Below are 9,264 nucleotides of genomic sequence, written 5' to 3'. Positions count from 1 at the left end.
CATATGTTTTTCCAGCAGCAGCCTATGATCGATAATGTCAAAAGCGGAACTGAAGTCTAACAAAACAGCTCCCCCAATCTTTTTAGAGTGAGTCCATGTAACTTATTATGTGACTTATTAAGCACATTTTTACTGCTGAACTTATTTAGGCTGTAACAAAAGGGTGGAATACTTACTGACTCAAGACGTTTCAGCTTTTAGTCTTTAATTCATTTGTGCAAAATGTGAAATGGATAATTCCACTTTGACATTATGGCGTATTGTCTGTAGGCCAGTGACAAAAAAAATCTGAATATAATTAATTTTAAATTCAGGCTGTAACACAACACAAAAGTGTGAATACTTTCTGAAGGCACTGTACACACACACACACACCCACCACCCTTCCACACACCACCCTTTGACCCTTTGTGAACCCTAGGTAGCCCTCAGAGAGGTCATTGGGCCCTCCCTCCCCCACCTTTATCTCTGTCTGTTTATTTTGGTCCTTTGGGATCATTAGCCCGGCTAAATGTTTGCTCACAAAGGGGGAGATGGTTAATATGTTTCAACACATCCATTTGTCAGGCCCCTTGTCTCTGCCGGCCGACAGTGAAAGAAGAGAACTGCTACTCTCAACTGGCATTTTGATACCTCATTTATATTTAACTAGTCAGTTAAGAACAAACTCTTATTTAAAATGGCGGCCTACTTTGGAACTTTGGGTTAATTGCCTTGTTCAGGGGCAGAACGACAGAGTTTTACCTTGTCAACTCGGCGATTCAATCCAGCAAACTTTCGGTTACTGGCCCAACGTTCTAACCACTAGGCTATCTGCCTCCCCCCGGCCCTCTAGGCCGGAAAGCCTTCAGTGTGTAGTGCGTGTGTGCTTTCATTCGTTCACTTGTTCGTTCACATGCTGTGTGTGTGTGTGTGTGTGTGTGTGTGTGTGTGTGTGTGTGTGTGTGTGTGTGTGTGTGTGTGTGTGTGTGTGTGTGTGTGTGTGTGTGTGTGTGTGTGTGTGTGTGTGTGTGTGTGTGTGAGACGTGAGACGTGGCGTGGTGGCACTCAACATGAATTCACTTGTTCGTTCGTTCGCATACTTGTGTGTGTGTGTGTGTGTGTGTGTGTGAGACGTGGCGTGGTGGCACTCAACATGAATTCACTTGTTCGTTCGTTCGCATACTTGTGTGTGTGTGTGTGAGACGTGGCGTGGTGGCACTCAACATGAATTCACTTGTTCGTTCGCATGCTGTGTGTGTGTGTGTGTGTGTGTGTGTGTGTGTGTGTGTGTGTGTGTGTGTGTGTGTGTGTGTGTGTGTGTGTGTGTGTGTGTGTGTGTGTGTGTGTGTGTGTGTGTGTGTGCGAGAGAAATAGAGAGAGAGGGGGATAGAGATAATAAATAAATAATGAAAGAGAGAGAGAGAGAGAGAGAGAGAGAGAGAGAGAGAGAGAGAGAGAGAGAGAGAGAGAGAGAGAGAGAGAGAGAGAGAGAGAGAGTGAGTGAGAGGAAAGTCAATAAATTTACAAGGGGGATGTTTCAGTTGACAGGATGGAGTGCTGTTGGCACCGTTTGAATGGTATCTCTGCTGATTGGCTGCACCCTGGCCTAAACAGGAAGTGGTGAGGCAGTAAAAAGCCAAAATGGCTGGCCATTGTGCCCTAAGTTATCATCGCTGGTCAGGGGATCCATTTGTCTGTGTGTTGACTGATCCCTTCCTCTGGTTCTACACCTCTCAGTGTGGTTGGTATTCACAGCCCACAGGACTGCACTTCCGGTCATAATTCTAGCCCTTATGGTGTGTCACATCTTGCATGTGCCTTAATTGTGCTTTGTGTGCTCATGCTTCTACATGTGTGTGTTAAAGAAACTGAGTGTGTTTTAGAGAAGCCGTTACTGAATGGAATCCATAATACCTTTTGCGCATGCCATTCTCCATTAGCACAGAACCACACGTCCGTGAGTGTGTGTGATTGAGTGGACGAAAGTGTGTATGTAACACCTTGCTGTTAAAAAGCTGTTGGGCCCCCCTCCTCCTCCCCCTCCTCCCCCTCCTCCTAATCCCTCCATCCCTAAAGACATGTAAATGACTGAGGCAGGGATGGGGGAGGAGAAGGAGTGGGGGGGTTGGGTTCAGACCTTTGAAGTCTGATACCTCGGGGGGTGGGGGGGTCTTGGGATTCCCATGGCGATGCCCTATGAGAGATTGGGATTGTTTCAATTCAAGAACCAACAATATCTCCTTGAGTATATCTCCTACAACCATGCCTCTTGTTTGAGCAATCCCCTTTACATTACAAGCAGACCTGATTAAACTAATCAAGGGCTTGAGGATTAGTTGAACAGTTAAATCAGATGTATCGGAATAGCAGGTGACGTGTCGGAGGGAGAGAGGCGAGGAGAGGTTTGAAGAAACACTTGTATTTGTGTGTGTGCACACATGCATCTATTTGTGTGTCCTGTATGATTTACATAATCACACTGGTAATCACCCTCAGCTATCAGTGCACTACATTTAAAGTTGGGGGGCTAAGAGGGTATCAGGCCCACACAGGGAATAAACGAGTTACTTATCTGGCCCTTGTTTCTGCTAATGTAAGATAAGGCAACGTAGCCTAATGTATGTGGCTAGAAGCAACATCATGGAGATAACAACATGATAAACACCTGTGTTTGTGTGTGTGTGTGTGTGTGTGTGTGTGTGTGTGTGTGTGTGTGTGTGTGTGTGTGTGTGTGTGTGTGTGTGTGTGTGTGTGTGTGTGTGTGTGTGTGTGTTAGGCCTAGCAGTTTGAATTTGACACACTGGTGTTTATGTACTTTATGTTACTGTAAAGTACATAAACACCAGTTTGTTACTGTAAAGTACATAAACACCAGTTTGTTACGGTAAAGTACATAAACACCAGTTTGTTACGGTAAAGTGTGCGTCCATGCATTGTGTTTAGAGTATAGCATACTGTATACTGGAGCTATAGACATTTCAATGGCAGGTCATTTTTATGTAGCGACTTGTGCAGCAACTGGATGTGGAAACTTTTCCTTGGTTACCTTGGGGACCAATTGTGTTTGAGCGGAGCATGACCCCTGAGACCCCCCCCACCACCACCACCACGAGGAGGCGAACAGAGCAGTACAGGAAGACAGATCGCCCATGGCGACCAGGACTTCCTGTACAGAGCACAGGGGGCTGTAAGTAGGAGCGGAGCACAACTCTGGGGGGAAATGGTCTGTAATCGCAAACAATCAACGTGATTAGCCTAGGCTAGCTCCTCCAGCCACAGAGCCACAGCAGACGCAGACCGCCAGCCCCTCAGACCTGCCACCCAGGCTGCTGCTGACCTGGCCTACAGATGTGGGATCTTAATTTGAGACAGTTTGCTACAGCAGGAAAATAATCCTGCAGCAACAGAAAATGTGAGTTATTATGTGGATTATAATTAATGGACATGGTTTTTAGTAGTTGATACATTTTTTTGTTAGCAGGCAATTACAAACTTCAGAAACCTTTTTAAAACTTGAATATACTACACCTTTGCATTTCCTGCTGTGCAAGAAGATCCTACATCTGTACACACGCTCCAACTACAGGGATGTAGGTACGGACGGAGGGAGAGAGGCAAGGGGATAGATCGAGGCAGACAGACATACATACAGGCATGCAGACAGATAGACAGACAGACAGACAGACAGACAGACAGACAGACAGACAGACAGACAGACAGACAGACAGACAGACAGACAGACAGACAGACAGACAGACAGACAGACAGACAGACAGACAGACAAAGAGACAGAGAGAGAAGGAGAGAAGGAGAGAAAGGGAGAGAGAAAGAGAAGGAGAGAAAGAGAAGGAGAGAAAGAGAAAGAGAGAGAGAAAGAGAGAGAAGGAGAGAAAGAGAGAAAGAGAGAGAGTCATACAGTGATAGTCTTGAAAGTCCAGATATTTCATTCAAATGATGTGGTAAAAAAATGAGAAATGGGGAAGGCAGAAGATCTACCCCTTGGAGAGTTCAGCTGGTTCTCAATCACAGAGACCCAGGGCTGTGTCACATACAATCACAGAGACCCAGGGCTGTGTCACATACAATCACAGAGACCCAGGGCTGTGTCACATACAATCACAGAGACCCAGGGCTGTGTCACATACAATCACAGAGACCCAGGGCTGTGTCACATACAAATCAAATCTAACAAAATGAAGTTCATCTCATTTGAAGCAATTGTATTGTGGCCTTCCATGGCTTCCTGTTACACTGGGGTACAAACATGAGGTAATAAGGTAATACGCATGTCATCCATCACCATGGGAAAAGGCAAGGAACTCTCAAACGAAAAGAGACAAATGCTTGTTGACCTCCATAAATCAAGCAACGGGTACAAAAAAAAAATGTTTTCAAAGTTAGAGACAGAGTTTACCCAGGGTTGACCCTTCACAGACAGGCCTGTCCAGTGGGATTGTTTGCTTAGATAAGGACAGACACTTCCTGGTGAAGAGAGAGAAAGAGCGAGAGAGAGAGAGAGAGAGAGAGAGAGAGAGAGAGAGGCCACAGGCATCTATATGCATCTATATAGGAACCATAGACATAGAATTGGTTGAAACACAGTGTGCTTGAGGCCCAAAACATCTATATAACAAAAAAAATAGCATTTGGGAAATTTCTAACAGTTGACCCATTGAGTGTTGAACTGACCTTCCTCTATCCTTTACACGTTTCAGGTAATATCAGATGCCTATCTAACCATAACCCTAACCCCAAACCTTAGATTATATAGTAAGTCCCCTCTTTGCATTCCCCTGATTGGCACATACAGCTTGTGACTGGGAAGTGAACTTGGACATAATGGTAGCTCTGTTCCTGCCATCTCTTAACTGTAATGGTTCCGTAAATTAAGCAGCCATGGCCCCCTTGAGCAGACTTCCTTGGCCCCTTTGGTACTGCTAGCTAGTTCTACTGTATTACTACTACAGATTAGAGAGGGAAAACGATAATTGTTGGCTTGTCTGTCAACATGATGGGTGCAAGGAAGAGAGAGGCAATTTAAGCCTAATGTATTTCAAATAGTGTGTACGATTTAGGGAGGGGAGAGGGGTTGTACAGAAAAATGTGTCCGAACTTGGGTCATGAAGGGGAAAGCAGTGGATGAATGGGTGGTTGGAAGTGTGTGTGTGTGTGTGTGTGTGTTTGAGCCTCAAACAGAACACATAGAGAAATGCCTCATGGCTATTAGCAGATGAGCAGTAATGTGCTCTGCATTGCCATTCCTTAACAGCACCGGACTGGACATTTGCTCGATTCCTCTCTGCGACTGGTTCCGAGGCACTTGTATGTACCGGCTTGTTTCCCGTCCGGCCAGATGTGAGGGAGTGTGTTTTCTAGCCAACACGGGTACGGTAATCAGAGGTAGGAGTGTGGGTGTTACTCACAGTTGTGTGTGTGTGTGTTACTCACAGTTGTGTGTGTGTGTGTGTGTGTTACCACTCCACACTCATCCTCTGGTTGTTGGGTTCAAAGCGGCAGCCCCACGCCCGGACGGAAAAGGCTCGCAGCCAAGAATGAGATCAGTGGCCCAACGAGGGACTTCCTGTCCATACAGGAAGTGGAGGCGCAGCTGAGAGGGAAAGGGCTCTTCCTCCCTCCTCCACCCCCCCCGCCTTTCCTTGTCCTCCTCTACATTTCTTCATGTTTTGTCTCTAAAGTATTTTCCATTCACATACTGTACACACACACACACACACACACACACACACACACACACACACACACACACACACACACACACACACACACACACACACACACACACACACACACACACACACACACACCCTCTCCCTCGTCTAGCAGCCAGGCCTAATGGAGCAATCTCACATTGCAGGAGGATACACACACACACACTTTACAGAGCAGGAAGTGCAGGTCGCTTTGTTTACGTAGTGGTGGTTCTCTCTCCTGCCTCGTCCTCTCAAAGGCCTCAGGGAAACGGGAATCCCCTTGGATCATATCCTCACACTTGTCACATGTACATCCATCAACAAATGAATAGAGAGGACACAGGAAGACAGACAGGGAGAGGGAAAGAGAGAGAGACAGAGAGAGAGACAGGGAAAGAGAGAGATACAGAGAGGGAGAGAGACAGAGAGAGAGACAGGGAAAGAGAGAGAGACAGGGAGAGGGAGAGGGAAAGAGAGACAGAGAGAGACAGACAGGGAGAGAGACAGGGAGAGGGAAAGAGAGACAGCGAGAGGAGAGAGACAGAGAGAGAGACAGGGAGAGGGAGAGAGACAGAGAGAGAGACAGGGAGAGGGAAAGAGAGACAGAGAGAGACAGACGGGGAGAGAGACAGAGAGAGAGACAGGGAGAGGGAAAGAGAGAGAGACAGGGAGAGGGAAAGAGAGACAGAGAGAGACAGACAGGGAGAGAGACAGGGAGATGGAAAGAAAGACAGGGAGAGCGAAAGAGAGAGAGAGAGTCAGACAGGGAGAGGGAGAGAGAGACAGGGAGAGGGAGACAGAGACAGAGACAAAGACAGAGAGAGAGAAGCAGAGAGAGAGTGAGAAAGAGGGGCAGAGAGAGAGAGAGAGAGAGAGAGAGAGAGAGAGAGAGAGAGAGAGAGAGAGAGAGAGAGAGAGAGAGAGAGAGAGAGAGAAGCAGAGAGAGAGAAGAGAAAGAGAAAGAGGGGCAGAGAGAGAGAGAGAGAGAGCGAGAAAGAGAGAGGGGGCAGAGAGAGAGAGAGAGAGAGAGAGAGAGAGAGAGAGAGAGAGAGAGGGGGCAGAGAGAGAGAAGCAGAGAGAGAGTGAGAAAGAGGGGCAGAGAGAGAGAGAGAGAGAGAGAGAGAGAGAGAGAGAGAGAGAGAGAAAGAGAGAGGGGGGCAGAGAGAGAGAGAGCAGCAGAGAGAGAGAGAGAGGCAGAGATGTATCATACTGTGTGAAAGGAAGGCCCGGAAAATCATTAGACTCCAACCACCCAAGTCATAGACTGTTCTCTCTGCTTCAGCACAGCAGGCGATACCGGAGCATCACGTCTGACACCAAGAGGCTCTTGAACAGCTTCTATTGCCAAGCCAGAAGACTGCTAATAGCTAACAGAATGGCTACAAGGACTCAGTTGACCTTTGTATGTTTTTATTATTTTGTTAAAATTCTCTATGCAGACTTACGCACACTGACACTCCAACACACACATAACATGCACACACATTTATACTGACTCTACACACACACACACACACACATACATACAATCATAATTTACGCTGCTGCTACACTGTCTATAAAATATTCTGATGGCTAGTCACCTTACCCCTATACATATCTACCTATATCACTCCAGTTTCCCTGCACAATGTAAATATGGTACTGGAACTGACCCTGTATATAGCTTCTTACTTCTTATTTTTACTTCTCATGTGTTTTTGTCCTAACTTATGTTATTTTTAGTGCTACATTGATATTGATTGGCAGATGGACTGAATGCTCATTCTTTGGCTCTTGACCCATTCCCTTGATCTCATGTCCTGTCTGCTTGAAGTGAAGTAAGAGAAACACATGCTGCAGTCGTCACCCAGTTAGCACATAACGTTCTGAGAACAATACGTTTCCTAGAGCTTGGTGAGAGTGTGCTTGTGGTTATGGTTATTTTGCATTCAACCTTCCCAAAACGTTCTGGATAATGGCTTGGCTTTGGAACACTCTCAGCACATTTAATAAGGAACTTGAGAGAAAAAAGAGACAGTGAGTGAGAAGTGAGAAAAAACCCCATTATTTTCTTTGTATTTTATTACTTTATAAAACACTCTTCTGTGGGAATGTCAGCACCTATACAGAACATTTCCTACAGGTTTCCTCATGGTTCTGTTTAAAGTCATGTTCTCAAATTGTTCCAAGAGTATTAAGTGCTTCTACACCTGCATTGCTTGCTGTTTGGGGTTTTAGGCTGGGTTTCTGTACAGCACTTTGAGATGTCAGCTGATGTAAGAAGGGCTATATAAATACATTTGATTTGATTTGATTTGATTAAGAAACAGCATGTGATGAGTGCTTGTTTCCTTTGAAATGGGGTCTGTTAGAATAGACTATAATGAACAGCTTTGCATGTGTAAAAAGACATGGCATGCTAGCTCCATCCTGGTGGTGCAGTGTACTAAGTCCATGGATAGAGAACAGAAGACCGTAGAAAGGAAAATCATTTCCACATGTCCTATCTGTGCTTGGAGTTCAAGACAATAAACCCAAAATAAGTGAGCAGAGTGTTAATGAAACATTCAGTGAAAGTAAAGTTTTACAAAAACCTCCAAATAACCTCTCATTTTCCTTCTCAGAGCGTTAATAAATCCTCCCAGCAAAACTTTCAAGGAACCAGAGTAAATTGTTCCCAGAACCTTCTTGCAACCTAAATATAAATGTTCCCAGAACAGACTAAATGTTCACTTCTGTTCTCAGAACATTTAGAAAACGTTACATTTTCCCATTCAGGAAAAGTATGGCTTCAATCCAACAACCAATGTGAAACCAACAACACACGTTCCCACAACTTCCAAAGGAACCAAATGTGCTAGCTGGGCATGTCCTGTCTGTTTCAAGTGAAGTAAGAGAAACACATGCTGCAGTAGTCATGTCCTGTCTGCTTCAAGTGAAGTAAAAGAAAGACATGCTGTATTAGTGCAGTTGAAATCTGCATCCATTTTCCGCCCCTAATCTATTCTACGTCTCTCACTCACTGTAAACAGTGTCTCTCTCTCACTCACTGTCCCTGTCTCTCACTTACTGTCTCTGTTTCTCACTCACTGTCCCTGTTCTCACTCACTGTACCTGTTTCTCACTCACTGTACCTGTTTCTCACTCACTGTACCTGTCTCGCACTCACTGTCCCTGTCTCGCACTCACTGTCCCTGTCTCTCACTCACTGTCTCTGTTTCTCACTCACTGTACTTGTTTCTCACTCACTGTCCCTGTTTCTCACTCACTGTCCCTGTTTCTCACTCACTGTCCCTGTCTCTCACTTACTGTACTTGTTTCTCACTCACTGTCTCTGTTTCTCACTCACTGTACTTGTTTCTCACTCACTGTACCTGTTTCTCACTCACTGTACCTGTTTCTCACTCACTGTCTCTGTTTCTCACTCACTCACTGTACTTGTTTCTCACTCACTGTCCCTGTTTCTCACTCACTGTCCCTGTTTCTCGCTCACTGTCCCTGTCTCTCACTCATTGTCCCTAACTCACTGTCCCTGTCTCTCTCACTCACTGTCCCTGTTTCTCACTCACTGTCCCTGTCTCTCACTCAC

Source organism: Oncorhynchus keta, chromosome 19, assembly GCF_023373465.1.
Source record: "Oncorhynchus keta strain PuntledgeMale-10-30-2019 chromosome 19, Oket_V2, whole genome shotgun sequence".
Lineage (NCBI taxonomy): Eukaryota > Metazoa > Chordata > Actinopteri > Salmoniformes > Salmonidae > Oncorhynchus > Oncorhynchus keta.
Note: the sequence above shows the minus strand (reverse complement) of the source record.